General features: G+C 39.4%; 1 long non-coding RNA gene and 1 other non-coding gene across 2 annotated transcripts in view; one reads left to right on the forward strand and one right to left on the reverse strand.

Moving 5' to 3' along the window:
- Positions 1-6,073: 6,073 nt before the first annotated feature.
- LOC149751318 (uncharacterized) overlaps positions 6,074-22,031 on the reverse strand; it is a 50,158-nt gene continuing 34,200 nt past the window's right edge. The window contains exon 4 of the long non-coding RNA XR_016398319.1: positions 6,074-10,339. This is a non-coding gene — a long non-coding RNA (uncharacterized LOC149751318). The remainder of the gene's footprint in view (positions 10,340-22,031) is intronic.
- Positions 9,052-9,157, forward strand: LOC149751319 (small nucleolar RNA R71). Its single transcript, XR_016398391.1, has one exon. It is a non-coding gene; the product is annotated as a small nucleolar RNA R71 (small nucleolar RNA).

Below are 22,031 nucleotides of genomic sequence, written 5' to 3' on the forward strand. Positions count from 1 at the left end.
ATCAGATCTGAAAATAAAAGTAAAAAAACAAATACATAAGATGTATGTTGTTTGTATTAATTCATGTTGTTATGTATATGTGATGCATGAACATAAAACATAATGACTTAAACATGAATTAAATCTGATTACATGTGATTAATTACAAAAACTCAGATCTGAAAATATGTTTTAAGAACTGAAAGATTGTAATTAATATGTAATTAAAAAGAAATATGCAATGATCAAAACTTTCATAAGTCTAAACTTAATTGAGAATTAAGTGTTATGAAATAGAATTGTAACTCAATTAATTGACATTGCATAATTCTTTGGGCATATGGGTTAGCTTGAATCAAGTTCTTAGGATTGGGTTAGACCTAAGGTTAGAATCATACATGGACAAACAGAATTAATTGATTAAATCTAATTAAGTAATAACTAGATTAGGTCAAGAAAATTCTAGGTCAATTTACAATAGTTGTAGATGGATCAAGTCCATGTCTTTGATTAGACCAAGATGGAACTTGATTTAGGCTCAGAGGTGTAGCCCGAGTCATTTGAGTAATCAAATCGAAATTGATTGACCAGTCGGTGTCTAAGGTAAGTTTGGCAGTTTTGACCGGTGGTTTTTAATTGGGAGCTACTCGCACTGATTCGTCTTTGTCGGGTTAATGGCATATCCCTTCCACCAATCTCACTTACCTGGTCGACATGGTCAATCATATTTTGATTGGATCATTTAATGATTCGAGTTATTCCATGCCTATAAGGAAAATCAGTTTGACTGATTTAGGTGCCTCCTTAACCGGTTTGAGTCTAATCTGATTTGGTGAAGTCAGTGGGAGAAATTAGACAAACCAGATCTTCTCATTTATCCTAATTATGAAATCCTCTAAAATTATTAGGTCCTTAAAATGAAATGGTTATGGGGATAACTAGGTCATAGCCTCCCATTAAGTAGGGTGATAATGGGTCCAATGTTTTGATAATTATTGGAGGCGCCACACGCCTGGTACTTATCAAGCATTGGAATTGTCATTCAATATATGATGAGTTAAGTGTACTTTCAATAGACAGTCAGGTGAGTCGAGCCATACTCGGGCTTGGTCATCTATTAGATGATTAGACTTAACCCTATCATTTAATGGTTGGACCTGACTAGGGTATTCGGTGGAGGCGCCACATGCTTGCCGAAGAACCTAGGGCAAAATTATCACTAGAAGTTGCTTGGTGAAGCAACTGGTTTGGAACCTACCAATAGGTGCATAAGGGTTGGCTGAGCCACACTCGGGCCTATATGCGATCTATTGGGTTCTAGTGCCCACTAAAGAATTAGGAGTAATTTTTTGAATTAAAGGTAGAGGCTACCAATTTGTATAAAATAGTGGAAGTACCTTTAGACTAAAGTCCAAGTCTATTGAGTTTAGTCAATTCATATACTAATAGCCAAATTTTTTTAATGCAGAAATGGCCACTAATTTGTCACTTCGCTCATTGTTGGACAATGACAAGTTGACTAGTCCAAATTTCAATAATTGGCATAGAAAACTAAAAATAATGCTAGAGCATGAGAGGATCCTTTATATGATAACAGATCAAGCACCTGAGCAGCCCGCTGCTAATGCATCAAGATCGGCCAGAGACACTTATCAGAAGTGGCTCAGTGACTGGATCACTGTTCGATGCATCATGTTGGCAGCAATAAGTGATGAGTTTAGTAGGCGTTTTGAAAATACGCAGCCGGAAGATATCATTCAAGTGTTGAATGAATCATTCGGCGTTCCTGACGACGTTGAGAGATACAAAACTAGTTGTGCCATATTCAGTGCCTGAATGAAAGATGGAACCTCAGTAACTGATCATGTACTATACATGATTGAGTTGATCGAGCTTCTAAGCTCTCTTGGCTTTTCTCTTCATGATCAATTGGGGAAGGATGCCATACTAAACTCAGTACCTAGATCATACCGTCCTTTTCTTACTCATTTTCATATGACGAAACCTGTAGTGAATTATCACCAATTGTTGGGGTTACTACAGATATTTGAGAATGATCAATGATAGTCAACTTTAAAGACCACGCAATAGCACGTATCTGGTAGGACAGTGATTACGGGTATCGATCCACAGGGATTGGGGTACAGTTGTTTTCTTAAAAATATTTAAAAAGGAGAATTGGTGAAGAAAATTGAACTAAATAATTTAACAGGAAATGCAATTAAAAGGATATCAGTTTGAGGAAACCTAGGGCAAGAAATTCACCTCTAACATAGGAATAAGGATTATTTGTAATTTATTTCATTCTTGGATTATTATGCAAATTGGCTACAAGCCTAATAAGCATTCGAATAAATTTTCATAAAAGTAATTTAGGCATAATCCATCTTTAGTTAGCATGAAATGTCTATCCTAATCTAAGGTGGCAGCACATCATATCTTCCTTAAGCATGAACTATCTTATTTTTACTTCAATGATCATAAAAAATTTTTGTATAGACTTCATATTGGAAATCACAGAATTTAAGCATGAGGTAAAAGGATATTTAAGAACAAGAATGCCTATACAATTTGAAGAACATGAAATTAAACAAACAAAAACCCGTCTTCCTTTGTTAGGGCTGCATCCAGCCCTAGTGAAGAGATCAGGCTTCCATGGAGAACTGAACAGCCGCAGTAGTGGAGAAGGCTTCCATCGCGACTAGCTCTTCTTCCTTTCTTCCTCTGGCGACTCCCCTGAGAACGGCTACTTCATTATTTCTTCCTTTAGGAAATCATTCCCAAAATACCCAAAGTCTTCTCTCCCTCCTGAACTCTATGGTATTCGGCCTGTGAGCTCCGCTTGCTTCCCTCCTGGTGGAGCTTCCCTTTTTATAGCTTTCTCCCCCTTGTTATCTCGCAGGGGATAAGGATGAAATGAAGCGGAATGCGGTTGAAGCTGGGGTGATTCTCGGAGTTGGAACATATCCTGTTGACGTGAAATCAGGGAATGAAGGAGCCGAGCTTCTTCAACACGTGGGAGGTTCATTGTGTTGATGAGATCATGCATGCCGCAGAAAAATTTCAAAAATTTTTAGATCTGCAGCGGAAGGGTGCGCAGATCCCGCTCATCGCATGAACGTATTTTAAAACCATTTGTAGATAGATTAGGATTAAATTCTTTTAAGCCATTTAAAAATCAATAAGAAGATCAGATCTTCATCTTGTGCGGGTAAATGGTCTCCGCAAATCTGATTTACGTGGATTTGTTGAAGGTTCGATGGAAGCCATACACGCGTCCGGTCTCTACAGGTATCCACACGAGGCAAAGCACCGATCGAAGTTTTTAGATCTTTCCGGGGTGCTAGCTCCCTTACAGAGATGGCTATTGATGGCTGATATCCTTCCTATCAATCAACTCTAGAATGCCTAAGGGAGGAGGAAGAAGAAGGATGGTTCAATGGAAGGAGAACAAAAACCCGCAGCCTTTTCTTTTTCCTTCGCGTTGGAACCAAGGAAGGGGATGAAGTAGACCACGCCAAGAGCTTCCTTTCCCTTGCTTCCTTGTGGCTGAAAGGAGGAATGGAAGGAGGTTCCTTGCTGCCAAAAATCCCAAGAAAAATTATGAAAAATTCAGAGCCCCTTTGAACCCCTCTTTTATGGTGTGTGGATAGAGATGAGCTCCTAAATTTTAGGAGCTCATCTTTATCCCTTTGTGAATTTAAAATAGGAGGGGCATGGCCCCTCCTTTTTCTTTCATGCCACCAGCCAAGGGAGGGGCCTACGCCCCTCCCTCTTCTTCCATTTGGTTAGCCCCCACTTAATCTAATTAAGTGAGGAGGGTTGGGTCCAAGTGCTAGGATTCAATCCTATTCAAAATAGGATTTGCACCCATTTCAATTTCCTCCAAATCCTAATCTAATTAGGATTTAATTGAACCATGACTCAATTGAACTCTTAAATCCTAATCCAATTAGGAGTCTTTTAATTAATTAGATTAAAATTAAAATTAATTAGAACTTAAGAAAATCCTAATCTAATTAAGACTTATTAAATTTCAGCCCTAAGGCAATTAGGACTTTAGAAATCCTACTCCAAATAGAACTCTAATTTAATTTGAAATTCTAATCCAATTAGGACTCCAAGGATCCTACTTCAAGTAGGACCGTGATCAAGTCCAATTAATTTAATTTAATTAATTAAATTAAATTACAATCCTATTGCAATTATTCCTTCTTCAACTCACTAACTCTTAGCGGATTAACCAATTATCAATCAAATTGATTATTTGTGATTTCTAATCACAATTCAACCATCGGATCGGTCAATACTTCTAATGTGTGTGATCCCATAGGTTCTATTCTGACTGGTAGTGAGATATATTGTGATCTCTATCATAATATCATTGAAAACTCCTTTCAATGGGTTGAAATAATTCCAACTCAACTCACCAGGGATCATCGACCATCAAGATAGTCTCTATGAGTCTCACCATCCACTAGTGACACCTAGCAGCATGTAGTGGCAACCCAGTAGAATGGAATAATGAATCTTTAGGTGCAGTTATCGTATGATACAGTTCTTCTATCGTAGATCCCTACAGAACGGAGGTCATGGATAACTCGTCAAACCCCATCATCTGTCATATGTCTAGATTTATTCGACTTGAGTTCGAGAGTGGAAAACTCTTTCTCCACTGTATATACTGCCCTGGCCAAGGTCTTAGAACTCAATCTTATAAATCAGAAAGGATCACTCCTCATCTATCAAGGTCGATAGATTCCATGTAGGTGCATACCCTATTCCTACATTGAACCTACTGCAGCCAATCTACACTACAAGAACCCATATGACTAGAGACCATGTATATGTGCAGTCAAACTACAATAACCTCACTGTGAGCAGTCGAATCACCGCAGGTCAAAGGACCAGTCACACTACTGCAACATCAAACAAGTCACTGACGAGTGGATAGACATCCAAGTGACTTCTTGTCTTGGTCACGCTCAGTACCCTTGTTCTCTAACAAGCACCTGCACTATCACTTCAGTGTCTCTACACTGTGAACTCGAGTCTCATCCATCCATATGGAAAGCGATCTGTGCACTGATCTTATCGGATCGATCACCGTTCTTGTGATGATCCATTGATCAGGAGCATTTAGAAATTAATCACCAATGATACATGATTCAAATTCTCAACTCTTGAGAATATGTATTATCATCTTATTAATTTCTTGGACGATTCATAGATATATAAACAATAAATAAAAAAGATGCCTATTTATTATTCAATAATAATAAAGTCAAGTACAAAATAATGTCCCAGAATTAATAATGTGTCAGCCAGATTGGCTTCTAGGGCATATATAACACATTGGACGCTGCTGGGACGCGGTGATTTGAACTGATCCTGAAGCAGGGGAGCAGCTTGAACACGGCAAACGGCTGGGATGCTGGGAAGCTGATCCGTGATAAGCTGTTGTTCTAATCCATGATGAAGAGGAGTTGATTTAGGAGCAGGGGATGTGAATGTTGAGAGGATCTCGGGGGGATGAGAATGATTTGGATCCATGCAGACGATTGATAGGATGCTGAAATGGATCTCATCTGGATACGCGGAGCAGGGGATGCGGAAGAAGATGCATGAACTCATCCATGGATGGGAGCGGAATGGAATGGTGAATGCAATGGTGAAGGGGAACACATCAATCAAACTTGAGTTACTTCTGATAATTTATTGAATGCAATGGTGAAGGGGAACACATCATTTTTGGTTATATTTACAAAATATGTGCATAAAAATAATGATAAATGCTACTAAAAAGAGGTTAATTTATGCATTATTTAGCACTTATCACGCCCCCTAACCTACATTTTGCTAGTGCTCAAGCAAAATAAAAAAATAAAAATAATTAACTCACTTTCGCAGGAATCGCGATTGTATTTACCATATGCAATAAGGCTTTAAACCCCTAGGTGGCCCTAGTGGACGAGTTTTATCTCGTGAGGGTTTCCGGCGCAGCTACCTACAAACTACTGTCGAAAGAATTTATTTAATTATTTTATAAAATCTAATTTCAACTGCATAAATGCAAAAAATTGCAAAAGCACACAAAGTTTTAATTACTACATTAGCTCAAATCTTAGGTCAGTATGCAACTTAAGTTGAAGTCATTAAGTTTCCGTTAGGAAGTTGTAAGGCTTATTTATACTTGGGTGCTCGGTGATATCTGAACCATACACAAGCTAAGACTTTAAATTTTCCAAAATACTGCTAAAGCTAGTAGTTTCTAAGAATTGGTCAGATAAGACCTAATCACTGAGTTGTGGATGTTTACTTTAATACCTCATGGGCTTTATCTATAATATTCCAGTTTATTCGAATTTTTACAACAACGGCTTTCACACTATCATCTTTTTCAAGGTCAATATTATTTTCTCTTTCTCTATTTTTTTTAATTTATTTATTTTGTATTTATAAATAAATTATGCACTTTTACTCTTGTAATGATTCCTCCGTGTAGCGGACATTCAGTCAACAACTTTCACACCATATGGCATAAGGTGTTGGGCATCAAGACTCCCCTATGGACCTATGCTCGGTTTCATCATCACAAGCCCGCTGACCTTTAACGATAGGTAGCCCTTTTCGATGTACCTGACTAAATTCACTCTTTTTTCTTTTTTTTTCTTTCTTTAATATGAGATAATAGTGAATCAGATAGGTATGATTCATCGGAACTCAAGGTTGCTACCAGACTTAACAACATAATGTTGAACCTAACCCTTAGAAGTGCAGGCCATGTGTATTGTGAAATTTTCAAAGTAAAAATTATCTTACAACTCGCTAAAAGAACTTTTAATAAAAAGAACTCAAATTGACTTACTCCTGACTAGTCATTGGGCTTTTTAGATTTTATATACTTTGTATGTTTATCATTTCAGCACTAAAGCATAGAAATTAGGTTTTTTTAAATATTATATTATTTTTTTATTTTATTTTATTTTATTTTATTTTGGAAGAAAATATGATGCATATGGAGGATAGAAGCATTTTACCTTAGTTGCATCAGTAATCCTGAAAAAAAATACGACAAGAAAATATGCAAAAATAACCTACGAGAATTGGGTTGCCTCCCAACAAGCGCTAAGTTTAACGTCTTCAGCAAGACGCAGCGCATCCTTATCAAATCATACCGGGTTCATGCCGAGTTCTTCAAGGAAGAAAATTTGTGGGAGACTGATTGTCGGGCAAGGAGTTGACTGCTTCTATGGCCTTGTCTACATCAAAGTCAAAATAGGCCAAGCATGTTTTCAGAGGGTCATCTACCAAAATATAGGGAAGGGCTTTTTCTACAAGATTGTCCATTTTATCTATTAAGAAGCACTCAACTTCCTTTGCGGGTTGATCAGAGGCACGGAATACATTTAACTTGACCTTCATATTCCCAAAAGATATATTCATCACCCCAGTTCTACAATTTATACACGCATTGGCTGTAGCTAAAAAGGGACGATCTAGAATTATAGGGATCTGTTTCTTAAAGTTAGACACAGGCTCCATATCAAGGATGATAAAATCGACTGAAAAATAAAATTTGTCTACCTTGACTAGAACGTCTTCAATTGTTCCTCATGGTACTTTTATAGATCTATCAGCCAATTGCAGAGACACCGAAGTAGGCTTCAATTCACCTAGTCCAAATTTCTCATAAACTGAGTAAGGAAGAAGATTAACACTGGCTCCTAAATCTAAGAGTGCCTGATCAATAAGATTATCTCCTACGATATAAGAGATGGTGGGGGCACCAGGATCTTTGAACTTAGGAGGGGTTTTGTGTTGGAGGATGGAGCTCACTTGTTCAGTTCAAAAGATCTTTTTAGGCACATGTGTCCTAGATTTTCGTTTTTGGGTACAAAGGTCTTTGAGAAAATTTGGCATAGGATGGAACTTGTTATGGCATCAAGGAGAGGGAGGTTGATTTTTACTTGTTTGAAGATCTCCATTATTTCTTCTAATGAAGCTCCTTTCATGCCAAAAGGAGAAGGTGCATTCAGACATTGAGGAAAAGGGGCCTTCGGTGTAAAAGGTATGGTCGATAATGGGTTTGATGGCGACATAGAAGAGTTTGGGTTCTCTTTAGGCACAGTCATACTCCTATCTTCATTTTCCTTGTATTCTTTTTCTCCAACCTTATTGTTCACTACACGTCTGCTTCTTAAAGTAGTCATGGCATTAGCTTGTTCATGGTGAACATCATTCGGGTGGGTCTCTTGAGCCATGTACTGCCCTCTCGGGTTACTCACTGGTTGACTTGTAAGCTTGCCTTCCTCTCTCTTATTCAGTGCACTTGCTAGCTGCCCTAGCTGGGTTTCTAATTTGGCAATAGACTGGGTATGTGAGTGCAACAGTTGTGCATTGGCTTCCAGTCCTTGAAGCGCAGTCAAAACTTTTTGCTCAAAAGCCATATCTCTTTAAGGTGCTGGAGGAGAGACATGCTGGAATTGTGAATAGTGAGTAGGAGGACAGTTCGGATGAACATTCGGGAAGGGTTGAAAGTTTTGGAAATAAGGCTGGGAAGTGTCGGGAGTCTGCTGCTTCCAAGAGAAGTTTGAATGGTTGTGCCATCCCGGGTTATAAGTAGTGGAATATGGGTCATTATCTGGTCGAAACTGTGTTTGGGCAGCATTAACTTGTTCTTGCACAAATTCAGGGAATTGAGCTGTCAAAGGGCACTCAAAAATAGGGTGAGACAGGCTAGAACAGAGAGCACAAACTTATACTTGCGGAAAGTTTGGAAGCTGTTCTCTAGACATTAGCTGGTCCAACTTGCGGGATAGTGCATCTACTTTGTCAAATAGACCTATGGACTGGCTAACTTCATTTATGGTCCCTTTTCTCTGAGAACTCGGGGGTGCTTGACGAGCGGAGGAGGCATGGTGGAGGAAATTTCCATTGATATTTTCAAACAATTGCCATGCTTCATGGTCACTTTTAAGCATGAAAGTTCCTCCACATGCGGCATCGATCATCTGATGGTTTCGTTCAATCAATCTGTCATAGAAACATTGCACTAGCTGCCATTTAGGTATTTGATGATGTGGGCATTTACGGATTAGATCCCGAAATCTCTTCCAAGTTTCATGAAATTCTTCTCCCTTAGTTTGGGAGAAGCTTGTGATGGCACGTCTAAACTGGTTCGTTCTTCCCATGGGAAAGTATTTTTTAAGAAATTCTTATTGCATTTGATCCCAGGAATGAATTGAATTGGCTTCTAAAGAATTTAGCCATTGCTTGGCTCTATCCTTAAGGGAGAAGGGAAATAATCTAAGTTTCAGAGCATCATCAGTGAAGTTCTGAATCTTGACAGTGGTGCAAATCTCAAGAAATTCATCTAGGTGTTTATATGGGTCTTCGTTGGTGAGCCCATAAAAAGATGGGAGCATTTGAATCACACTAGACTTTATTTCATATTGTACGGCTGCTACCTCAGGTAATCGAATGCAAGATGGGGAAGTATAAATGGTGGGAGTAAAGTACTTTCTCAGGAGTTTGGATTGTTCTTCAGCCATCTCAGGAGGTGGGGATAATTCTAATGTTCTGATCTCAGCTCGAATATTCCTAAGAATCCGTTCTATTTTAGGGTCAAAAGGTAATAGGTCACGCACTTTAGAACGACTCCCTTGCAGAAACTAATACTTGATCAGTCAAGCATGCAATAAAAGAAAAACACATTAAATCCTTGTATTTGCCCTAAAATCACTAGACAGCTCCTAACTGGTTTGAAGAGGGCACCTAAGCCTCCAATCCGGTCTAATGAACTGAGTTGACCAGGTAAGCTCACAGGTAAGTGGGGGGGTCACGATGCGTTTGCAAAGGTCCCACTTAAAAATCACTTGCCTCGAATAGATGAACTGTCTCCCTTAAGGGACAAAGCTTGCCTAGACATTAACTGAGCCACGGAGCGAAATTGGTGCAACTTTCGGTGATCTTCATCCTATTGAGCTCGAATGTCCCTAGAGGCCAACGTCTAATTGTTTTTAATTAAAGTGATAGCTATGTGCAAATTGGTTCACCTAATTTGGGCAAGAATTTGGTGATGAAATTCAGTTCTTATCTTGTTGGGGTGATTGCCCTTACTATATGCGGATTAATTGGTGTATGTGTATCAAGCATGCATTCACACTTTTGCTGAAATTAAAATTAAACAATCACCACAAAATTTTAAGTTAATTGGGAATCAATTTAAATAAGAAAGGTTTAGAGGTTACCAAAAGAAATTTTCCCAGTAATTTTTTTTATTTTTTTAGGCAAACCTCTACAGCATTCCTTTTTCAGCAGTTTCCTTTTTGATCGTCCCAGATTTTCTCTTCGATTCCTGATCAAATAATATCAAAAGAAAATCAAAAATTAGTAAGAGAGAAAAAAGAGATAAGGAAAGTAACAAAAATAGAGAATATATATATATATATATATATATATATATATATATTGAAAGGTTTTTTTTAATGAAAAGAAAAATAACTATGTTAGCAATCTCCGGCAACGGCGGCAAAAATTGATAGTCAACTTTAAAGACCACACAATAGCACGTATCTGATAGGACAGTGATTACGGATATCGATCCACAGGGATTGGGATACAGTGGTTTTTTTAAAAAATATTTAAAAAGGAGAATTGGTGAAGAAAATTAAACTAAATAATTTAACAGGAAATGCAATTAAAAAGATATCAGTTTGAGGAAACCTAGGGCAAGGAATTCACCTCTAACATAGGAATAAGGATTATTTGTAATTTATTTCATTTTTGGATTATTATGCAAATTGGCTACAAGCCTAATAAGCATTCGAATCAATTTTCATAAAAGTAATTTAGGCATAATCCATCTTTAGTTAGCATGAAATGTCTACCCTAATCTAAGGTGGCAGCACATCGCATCTTCCTTAAGCATGAACTATCTTATTTTTACTTCAATGATCATAAAAAATTTTTGTATAGACTTCATACTTGTATAGACTTCATATTAAGAACAAGAATGTCTATACAATTTCAAGAACATGAAATTAAATAAAAAAAAACCCGTCTTCCTTTGTTAGGGCTGCATCCAGCCCTAGTAAAGAGATCAGACTTCCATGGAGAATTGAACAGCCGCAGCAGTGGAGAAGGCTTCCATCGCGACTAGCTCTTCTTCCTTTCTTCCTCTGGCGACTCCCCTGAGAACGGCTACTTCATTATTTCTTCCTTTGGAAAATCATTCCCAAAATACCCAAAGTCTTCTCTCCCTCCTGAACTCTATGGTATTCGACCTGTGAGCTCCGCTTGCTTCCCTCCTGGTGGAGCTTCCCTTTTTATAGCTTTCTGCCCCTTGTTATCTCGAAGGGGATAAGGATGAAATGAAGCGAAATGCGGTTGAAGCTGGGGTGATTCTCGGAGTTGGAACATATCCTGTTGACGCGCAATCAGGGAATGAAGGAGCCGAGCTTCTTCAACACATGGGAGGTTCATTGGACGCTGCTGGGATGCGGTGATTTGAACTGATCCTGAAGCAGGGGAGTAGCTTGAATGTGGTAGACGGCTGGGATGTTGGGGAGCTCATCCGTGATAAGCTGTTGTTCTAATCCGTGATGAAGAGGAGCAGATTTAGGAGCAGGGGATGTGAATGTTGAGAGGATCTCGGAGGGATGAGAATGATTTGGATCCACACGGACGGTTGATAGGATGCTGGAATGGATCTCATCCGGATACGCGGAGCAGGGAATGCGGAAGAAGACGCATGAACTCGTCCGTGGATGGGAGCGGAATGGAATGAAGGAAACTTGGAATTCGGCAGAGATGAAGTTGGGACGGCTGGCAGCTGGGACTTGAAGCTTAGATCGAATCCGTGGATAAGGATGGATCACAATGGGATGAAGGAAAGATGAGCTGGGAGCGGAAAAACTCTTCCGTGATGCTCGGAATGGCTGGACTTTCCTCCATGCGCCAAGAGAGGAAATTGGGGGAGATGATCCACGGGATTCGGCAACTCGGGCGTTAGATGAAAATCAAGGAGTGAAAGTGCCGAAGTGAATCTGGATGTTAGGACTCTGTTCCGAAGTAGTTGAAGGCTGTGAGCTCATCCGCAGATGAGGAGGGGACGTGGACGTGGGATTCAATTCGGAAGTTTGGGGATGTCGCCGTTGGCTGGATGTGGCTGAGAAGAAATCTGGGAGATTCGGAAGCAGGGGAGATGAAGATGAATCGCGGATGGTGGAGTTCATCCAGAAGTTAGAATGTTGCCCACGGCTGAGAAAGGATGAGGGTGAATCGCAATCTTGAAATAGGGGATTCTGTTTGTGGACGTTGTTGAGAGCTTATCCGTGGAGGGGATCTAGCGGTTCTGGATGAATGTCGTGGAACAGGGGAAGACTAGCATGGGAGGCTTGTTGGACTTGAAGCTGTGAATCGGCTGGGGTCAATCTAGATACGTGAGAGGAATTACAAAAAACTGGATTAGTTTGGATGTGGGGTTTTGAGTGGCTGATCACAAATGGGATGATTGCTAATCTACGATCGTGGTATGGGTTCAAATAGTGCAACGTGGAGAGGATGAAACTAATCTTGAGAGGTTGAACTCAATTGGATGCGGAAGAAACTAAACCATAGTGGATGACTTAGGAACTATTGGACTGGACCTGCACACATTAGACTCGACCGATATGACAAAATCAATCAAACTTGAGTTACTTCTGATAATTTATTGAAATGCAATGATGAAGGGGAATACATCATTTCTAGTTATATTTACAAAATATGTACATGAAAATAATGATAAATGCTACTAAAAAGAGGTTAATTTATGCATTATTTAGCACTTATCAATCACCAACTTCTTAAGAAGATGGTGAACTTAGTGGAAGGTTCATCCAAGGGTTGCCCCTTTAAGAAAGGAAAAAAAAAAATCCAAAAGAAACAAGTGCACCATGCTCAGCCTAGTCAGAAAAAGAATAAAAAGGCTGATCAGAGCAAGGTGGAGTGTTTTTTCTGCAAGAAGCAAGGACATTGGAAGAGGAACTGTCCTCTTTACATTGCATCCCTCGATCCGAACCGGCTTAAAAAAAGTGGGCAATCAGTTGCCAATCAAGGTACATATATGATAACACCTTGCAATTTTTTTATTTGTGATAATTCGACCTGGGTATTGTGATAGTATGCGTGCAGAGGGTTAAGCATGAATTTTAGAAAATTTTATGCGGAAAGAATGGGTTAAACATTTTAACCTAAAACATGCTTGATATTTTAGATATTTTTGACTCTGGTACTAGTCGAATACAGTCTTCAACTGCACATCATATGTGGCGCGGGCTCAGTCTCAATACATAGGGTGACACTCGCGCGTGCCTATCAAAGCACTCATCATATGAGCTCCCGGGTGGAGAGCCACGCTTCGTCACACGATCACGCGTGAGAGTTTCCGGAAATCAGATAGTCTCCACTAATCCTTTGCTTTGACACCATATATCACAAAGCCCTCAGATCCCGAGGATTGTGTGATTTAAATAAATATGCATAAATCACAACTTCTTGTGATTTGAAGATTGAGATCATATCTCAACCATAAAAGAGATCAGATCTCTTACCTTTGGAAGGGGGTTCTTTCAAGGATGCTTCGCAGCCGCACAAGCATCCGGCCTCGATGACTCGTCCACGCGAAGCTCCGGAATGATCAGCTTCCCGGGGAGTGCTAGCTCGCAGGGAGGCAGAAGGTTGGCTGAAAGGGAGAAGGAAGAAGATGGACCTTCACAGCTCAAGAACTCCTTCTTGGGCTTTCACCTTCAGAGCTACTCTCTCCTTTCACTCTCTTTCTCTAGTGCTCTTTTTTGTGTAGAGAAGAAGGAAGAGGGGTGGCCTATTTATAGGTCAAGATGAGGATGAGGTGTTCCTATGAGGTGTCCTGCCAGGACACATGTCACACATACAAGAAAAAGAGGTGTCCTACTCCGCCACGTGTCACGCATACAAAGGGGTGAGGTAGCCTGGAGGGCGATGTCATGGATGACCTCATAAGACAGATGAGGTCATGGATGACATCAGGAGGAGTGTGAGGTGTCCAGGCCCGCCACATGTCACACATGCAAGCAAAAGAGGTGTCCTGCTCCGCCACGTGTCACGCATGCAAGCAAAAGAGGTGTTCTGCTCCGCCACGTGTCACTCATGCAAAAGGATGACGTGGCCTGGAGGGCGATCGGGATGTGGGTCCCACATACAGTATGTGGGTCCCACCTAAGCAGGACGTGGGTCCCACATATAGTATGTGGGTCCCACCTAGGCAGGACGTGGGTCCCACATACAGTAAGTGGGTCCCATATATGCAGGATGTGGGTCCCACATACAGTATGTGGGTCCCACATGGGCAAAGAAGTCCTAGTCCAATTTGACTCAAGCCAAATCTAATTTGGTTGGGGAAAAATTGAGTCTAATTAGTGATTCAATCACCAATTAACTTTTCCAAGCAACAATTGCTTAAGGCAAGTCAATCACATTGACTATTTTACCTCTAGACGATTCTCAATCGTCAATCAGCCATTTGATCAATCCAGAAACTTCTAAGCGTGTGACCTCACAGGTTCGAGCCTAAGCCGGTAGTACAAGAACACTTTCCGCACTAATCGAAGTAACCATCTAGCAATGGGACCCGATGACCGGATAGGCCGAATAGATGCAAAGCAACATTTTAGAACCTATGGACTATGGTTACCGCATAATTCATCCTCTTGACCAGAAAATGCCCAGGGTGGGTTCAGAGTCTGTCTACCCTGAAATGATCCATCTGGAAATATGTTTCAATTCAATAAATCAAGTGATAGAGATTTGACTTTTCCTGGCCAGGGTACTACTTAATTGAAAACACAAGGCATTCATCCTTATTCCTAAGGGAGGTCAATCCCATCTTGATTTGCAACTGACTACCACAAGTACTTGACTGGACCCAGAAACCTTTCGTTGCTGGATTAAAAATCCAGGTAGTCCGGCACCAAAGTACAGTGAGTTGCTTGCAAGCCACCGATTGCAATCTCAGGTCTAAAGGATATATATACCCATATCCACTCGGAACAACTCTTGACAAGAGAGAGTCCGTCAATAGGTCACGTTCAGTCAACGTACACTACCATTCACCTGTATACCATACTAGTATCTCTATACTCTTTGGTTTGGAAGACAACCAACAATTATGGTACACAATGACCTATGCCTGATAATACTATCATCCTATTAATAGTATATCATACGGTCATGAACATTTAAGGACCTGTGTGACAAAATCATATTTCATTACACAAAGCAGTCCTAAGGACTTCATCACATCGGAGTTTGTGAAGATGTTCTGGTGATGAATAAATACCATGTTATTTATAATTGATCCAAATACATTTACAATCACTAATTGATTGGATTTAGGACATAATTCCCAACAACTCCCACTTGACCTAAAGCCAATCAGTACGCTATCGTATACTCATCTTCAAGTAATGATGGTCAAACTCCTTTACACTGAGGGCCTTAGTGAAGGGGTCGGCTAAGTTATCCTTCCCGTCAATCTTTTGAAGATCAACGTCACCTCGTTCTACTATCTCACGAACAAGGTGATACCGGCGCAGAATGTGCTTGGTGCGCTGGTGTGCCTTTGGTTCCTTAGCTTGAGCGATGGCCCCAGTGCTATTACAGTATAGTGGGACTAGTCCATCAGCGGAGGGTGTAACTCCTAGCTCAGCAATGAACTTTCGTAACCAGACAGCTTCTTTGGCGACATCAGATGCAGCAATATATTCAGCCTCGCATACAGAGTCTGCCACGGTATGCTGCTTGGAACTTTTCCACCACACGGCTCCACCTAACATGGTAAACACATAACTAGACACAGACTTGCTATCATCACGGTCTGATTGAAAACTTGAATCGGTATAACCGACAAGTCTCAACTCAGTATCTCCATAAACAAGCCACTTATCCTTAGTATTTCTCAAATACTTGAGGATAGTCTTTACAACTTTCTAGTGGCTCTCTCCTGGGTCAGATTGGTACCTACTCACTACTCCTAGTGAATACGCCACATCTGGTCTAGTACATGTCATAGCATACATAATAGATCTCACAGCAGAGGCATATGGAATTTTACTCATACGCTCTCTTTCTTGGGGAGTTGTTGGGCAATCTCCTTTAGAAAGAGTGATTCCATGATCTATCGGAAGATAGCCTTTCTTGGAATTTTCCATGCTAAATCGTTTCAGCACAGTATTTATGTACGTGGATTGGGATAACCCAAGCAACCTTTTAGACCTATCCCTATAGATCTTCATCCCTAGGATGTAGGATGCATCTCCCAGATCTTTCATGGAGAACTGTCATGATAGCCAGATCTTTATTCCCTGTAGTGCAGGAATATCATTCCCTATTAAAAGAATATCATCCACATACAGTACAAGAAACATCACTACTGAACTATTTATCCACTGATATATGTGATAGTCAACTTTAAAAATCACGCAATAGCACGTATCTGGTAGGATAGTGATTACAGGTAATCGATCCACAGGGATTGAGGTACAGTTGTTTTTCTTTTTAAAAAATATTTGAAAAGGAAAATTTGTGAAGACTATTAAACTAAGCAATTTAATAAAAATGCAATTAAAATGATATCAGTTTGGGAGAAATCTAGGGTAAAGAATTCACCACTAACATCGGAACAAGGATTAATTATATTTTAATTTATTCTTGAATTAACATGCAAATTGACTACAAGCCTAATAAGCATTCAAATAAAAATCTCACAAAAGTAATTTAGGAACATCCATCTTCGGTTGGCATGAAATGTCTACCCTAAACTAATGTGGCAGGACACTGCATCTTTCCTAAGCATGGATGATCTTCTATTAACTTAATGATCATGAAGAACAGTTGTATAAACATCATATTTAAAATCACAGAAATTAAATATGAGATGAAATAAAATATTCATTAAGAACAAAATAAGGTTTATACAACTCCAAGAATAGAAATCAATAATACAAAACCCTTAGCCCTTTGTTAGGGCTGCATCAGGCCCTGGAGAGGAGATCAGCCTTCCATGGAGTCGTGGGCGACAGCAGCAGTGGTGGAGAAGGCTTCCATCGCGACCAGCTCTTCTTTCTTTCTTCCTCCGGCGACTTCCATCGAAGAAAACTCCCTCTCAGCACTTCATTTTTTAATATGGGAAGTTATTCTTGAAATGCCCAAACTATTATCTCTCTCATGCACTCTGTGGGAAGTCACCTAAGAAAAGATGGGGAAGAAGAGGAATGGGAGCAGTTCCCCGGTGGGGAAGAGGAGGAATGCCTTCTAATCTGGGCTTATCCGTAGGTGATGGAAGGCTAGTTCGGTTGGGAGGAGATTTGGAAGAAGCTGGGAGTTGCTTTGAAAGGAGCTGGGAAAGATGTGGATTGGCTCACAAAAAGCTGGAAGAGGGGATACGTGGGTGGCTGAAGGTCTATCCCATTGGCTGCTGTGTTCTGTTTCCGTGAAGTTTGGGAAGAAGAATCGGAAGCATGGGAGATGAAGATGAAGAAGATACGTGAGCTTGGAAAGATTTGCATCGCGGGAGAAGCTGGGAGATGTCCGGAAGAAGAGAAGATGGAGATAATACGTGGGGTGCTGGGACGCGGAGAGGATGAAGCTGCTGGGAGGAAATCCGAGGAAGAATGATATGGTTGGGAGGTGATTGAGGATGATAGTGGTATTTTGATGATTAACAAGCAATAATCAAGAGTATGTTACAAGTTATTTCGATACTTCATTTATAAGTCTGTTACTCTTAGTATATTCGTATAATTATATAAAGATGCATTTCATTGTTTATATGGATGAATCTAACCTTAAGTTGCAGCAAAGTGTGGTTTGAGTCGACCCCAAGGTTGATTGGGTCGACCCCGGCACATCAAGAAAGCATCTGGCACACTTCTGCAAAAAATGGCACGGATGAACAGTAGTTGGGTCGACCCAAGGAAAGCATGGTCGACCCAAACCTCAAGCCTCTCAAAGCCTCAAGAAAACAGTTCTCTGGAAACACTGAGAGGGTCGACCCAAGAGGAAGTTGAGTCGACCCAAGCTTGAGTCGACCCAAACACTGAGAGGGTCGACCCAAAGGCAGTGACAGAATACATTGACAGAATAGGTTCTTTGGAAACCCTGAGAGGGTCGACCCAAGTGGAAGTTGAGTCGACCCAACTGAACCTTGAGTCGACCCAAAGAAATGTTGAGTCGACCCAAGTGAAGGAAGGCTGAATTGCAAGTTTCTGTGGTTCTGAGAGGGTCGACCCAAGGAAAGGCTGAGTCGACCCAAGTGAAAGTTGGGTCGACCCAAGGAAAGGCTGAGTCGACCCAAGCACGGGCAGAAGCATAACGGCTAGTTCTGCAGAAGTACTTTTTGTCCTTCCAACAGTGAGTAACGGCTAGTTTTTGAATTCTAACCATTGGGGCTTGTCCAATGGATGAAGAAAACTATTTAAAGTGGCACTATTCATCAGAGAGATGATACTTTTACAAAATATCAAAGAGTACACAAGAAAGACAAAGTGCCCTAATCTTCTTCATCCAAGTACTTCATTCAAGAGTCAAAAGAAAGTGGTTGAGCAGATTTCAAGAGTCATTAAGAGCTCCATCCACCCTTAAAGAGTGAAGCATCCTTGACAAAAAAGAGAGAAGTCACATCAAGCGATAACTATTCTCTAAACTCTTCTTTGTAGATTATATTATTATATTTGCTCATCTAGGAGCTTAAATCTTCTTACTTCGTTTATTAAACTCCTTGTAAAGGTTAGTTGGTAAGCCTGCAAAACCAACGGTGTAGGTTGATTGGTGAACCCGTAAAACCAATTGTAAAGGTTCGTTGGTGAGCCCGGAAAACCAACATAGGTTCGTTGGTGAGCCCGTAAAACCAACATAGGTTTTTGGTGAACCCGGAAAACCAAAGTGTAAAGATTTTTGGATCGTGAGCCCGAAAAACAATCCAACTGTAATCCGCGAGATTATAGTGAATTCCCAAGGGGTCGCTTGGGGAGTGGACGTAGGTGCTTAGGAGAGTACCGAACCATTATACTTCTTGTTGTTTGTATTGTGCTTTGTTTAATTCCACTAACTCATCAATTGACATAAGTAAGATAGTTAAAATTAAGAGAAACCAATTCACCCCCCCCCCCCTCTTGGCTTGTCACCTTGGGCAACAAGTGGTATCAGAGCAAGGTGCTCCAATAGTATTTATTGATCTCACAATTAAGAGTTAAAGATCATGACAACCCAAGTGGGATGTTCTATGAGTGAGGGGCAATCCACAAATAGACCTCCTCTATTTAATGGCACAAATTACACATACTGGAAAGCTAGGATGAGGATATTCATTCAAGCTCTAGACTATGAATTGTGGTATATTATTACTAGAGGACCTCACACACCCACAATTAGTATAGAGGGCACTATCATACCCAAACCAAAAATGGATTGGAATGAAAGTGATAGAAGATTAGCACAATTAAATGCAAAAGCAATTAATGTACTTTACTGTTCATTAGATGTAAGTGAATTCAATAGAATATCTACATGCATCTCTGCAAAAGAAATTTGGGACAAACTTGAGGTCACACATGAAGGGACTAATCAAGTTAAGGAGTCAAAAATAAACATATTAGTACATAAGTATGAATTGTTTAAAATGCAATCCACTGAGTCCATAACTGATATGTTTACTCGTTTTACTGAAATTATAAATGGGCTAAAGAGTTTAGGAAAGTCTTATACTAACTCTGAATTGGTGCGAAAAATTATCAGGTCTCTACCAAGAGTTTGGGAGGCCAAGGTAACTGCAATTCAGGAAGCTAAGGACCTCAATACAGCAATTAGAGGAACTTCTAGGATCACTCATGACCCATGAGTTGACCATGAGGCAAAATTCAAAAGATGAGGTCAAGAGAAGAAAGACCATTGGCCTAAAGTCTACCACTCCAAAACAACAAACTGAGTCGGAAGATTCAGATGATGATGATGAATTTGATGAAGAAGGAATTGCTATGCTTGAAAGAAAATTCAGAAAATTTATGAGAGGTAAGAATAGATTTCATAAAAAGAAACCCTTCTTCAAAGGTAGCTCAAGCAAAGAAAAGAGTAAGGACAAAGAAAAGGAAAAAGAAACACCTAATTGTTATGAGTGTAACAAACCCGGGCATTATAAGATAGATTGCCCGGAATTAAAGTGGATGGCAAGAAAACTCAAAAAGAAGAACTTCATGGCTGAATGGAGTGAAAGTGAGGAGTCAAGTTCGGAAGAAGAAGATCATCAAGAGACGGCCCAAATATGCCATATGGCCAATGACGATGAGGTAGATTCTGAACTTCAATGTGATTTTACTGTTGATGAATTACATTATGCATTTTTAGAACTCATGGAAGAACATAAAAAACTAATCAATAAAAATAAAGTTCTAAAAGAAGAAAATCAATCTCTTATCAAAGATAAGTTAAAACTATCTCATAACTATGAAACATTAAGTAGGAAACTCACAAATGAAACCAAGAATCTAATTGCTGAAAATGTCAAGTTAAAAGAAGATGCTGAAAAATATAAATTCTTAGTAGATAAGTTTACACTTAGTTCAACTAAATTAAATATGATTCTTGATAGTCAAAAAGCTGTATATGATAAGGCTGGATTAGGATATAAAACAAATAGGAAACAAAAATACTTAAAGAACATTTTTGTAAAAGCTAAAAATGAAAATATTACTTGTCATTGCTGCAATAAATTAGGACATAAAGCATATGAATGTAACTATAGAAAATCCAGTCAAAACAAATTGTGTAATTATCATAAGCTTAAATTCAAGAAAGTTTGGATTCCAAAAGGAACATCAAGTACTAACTCTAAAGGACCCAACATAGTTTGGGTACCTAAAACTCATTCTTGATCTTGATTGCAGGGGTGTCTTGTAGCTAATAAAGTGGAAAAACGATGGTATCTAGATAGCGGCTGTTCAAGACACATGACCGGTGATGTAGACCAATTTGTCACCTTGGAATCTAAGAAGGGTGGAGTAGTAACCTATGGAGACAATAGAAAAGGGTATATCATTGGAAAGGGTAAAATTTTCATTACTCCATCTACTTTCATAGAAAATGTCTTATTAGTTAATGGTTTAAAACATAACCTACTTAGCATAAATCAATTTTGTGATAAAGGGTTTAAAGTCACATTTGAAGCATCAGTATGCATAGTCGCAAATCCTAAAGATAATAGCATTGTACTTGTAGGACAAAGACAAAGAAATATTTACATGGTAGATCTTCATGATTTAGGCAAGAAAAATGGATTATGTTTAATTACTAATGAAGAAAAGAAAAATGAAATAAGTTGGCTTTGGCATCGTAGACTAGGACATGCTAGTATGGAATTAATATCAAAACTAGTCAAGAAGGAATTAATAAAAGATGTGCCAAAATTGATTTTTGAAAAGGACAAAATCTGTGGACCATGCTCATTAGGAAAACAAACTAAATCATCCTTCAAATCAAAGAATATAGTATCAACAACTAGGCCTTTTGAACTCATACACATGGATCTATTTGGATCCACTAGAACTGCGAGTCTAGGAGGGAAGACGTATGGACTAGTTATTGTAGATGATTTTTCAAGATATACATGGGTTTCATTTTTGGCACATAAGAATGAAGCATTTTCAGAATTCTTGAAACATTATAATTATATCATAAATGAAAAGAAGCTCACCTTAGTAGCAATTCGAAGTGATCATGGAACTGAATTTGAAAATCAACACTTTGAAGAATTTTGTAATAAAAACGGTATCTCACATCAATTTTCAGCACCTACAACGCCTCAACAAAATGAGGTTGTTGAAAGAAAAAACAGGACATTGGCAGAAATGGCACGCACGATGTTGTGCGAGTCAAATCTTCCAAAGTACTTTTGGGCTGAAGCTATAAGCACTGCTTGCTATATTCTAAATCGAGTTTTAATACGACCAATAACCAAGAAAACTCCTTATGAACTTTGG

Source organism: Phoenix dactylifera, chromosome 14 (genome assembly GCF_051530095.1).
Source record: "Phoenix dactylifera cultivar Ajwa chromosome 14, Ajwa_hap1_PhDact_Kaust_v1.1, whole genome shotgun sequence".
Taxonomy (NCBI): Eukaryota; Viridiplantae; Streptophyta; class Magnoliopsida; order Arecales; family Arecaceae; genus Phoenix; species Phoenix dactylifera.